Here is a 686-nt window from a genome sequence, read left to right on the forward strand (position 1 = left end):
TCTCTCCCTTTCCCTCCTGCTACTATTCTTACTTGTAACTCATTTTGCTATGCCTTATTCCTCCTGCACCATTCAATACCCGATTGCTCTGCACACTAACTTTTCAATATTCACCCTCTTACATAGTACTACCTTCTCCTCCAGCCAATCCTACTTACCTAATCTTGTGTCATTCTCCTTTGGCCCTGGTCTTACTGTTCGATCTTATTATGGATATCATGTGTATGTGTATGTTATGTGGTACGATGGGTGGAGCATACGATGCCCCTCAGCGTCCGGTAAGTGTGTTTACCTGCGACTTGACTGCGTATGTGTGGCACCGCGGGTTAAGTTGAGTGTTGGTAAGTCCCTGCACGCCATCCATCGATGTACCTTTGCTCATTTCTGGAAGTGTGGTGGGTGGAGCATACGATGCCCCTCAGCGTCCGGTAAGCGTGTTTACCTGCGACTTGACTGCGTATGTGTGGCACCGCGGGTTAAGTTGAGTGTTGGTAAGTCCCTGCACGCCATCCATCTTAACTTCCAGTTCACTTCGCACAGTATTAATTATACAAGATACTTTCTTCGTCCTGTTATGTTTGAGCTTATTTTTGGTGTATACTTCATGTTGTTTCTGCACCTTCAAAGGGTAATGACGCGGTTTTTTTTTTTTTTTTTTTTTTTTTTTTTTTTTTTTTTTTTTTTTT

At 43.1% G+C, this 686-nt stretch overlaps 1 long non-coding RNA gene across 1 annotated transcript; it reads right to left on the bottom strand.

The window, feature by feature from the left end:
• LOC113473417 lies at window positions 1–630 on the bottom strand. The gene is made up of 2 exons (XR_003395394.1): window positions 443–630; window positions 1–292 (listed from the first exon to the last, which is right to left on the bottom strand). It is a non-coding gene; the product is annotated as an uncharacterized LOC113473417 (long non-coding RNA).
• Between the last annotated feature and the right edge of the window lie 56 nt (window positions 631–686).

This window comes from Diaphorina citri, unplaced genomic scaffold (genome assembly GCF_000475195.1).
Source record: "Diaphorina citri unplaced genomic scaffold, Diaci psyllid genome assembly version 1.1 scaffold29793, whole genome shotgun sequence".
NCBI lineage: Eukaryota > Metazoa > Arthropoda > Insecta > Hemiptera > Psyllidae > Diaphorina > Diaphorina citri.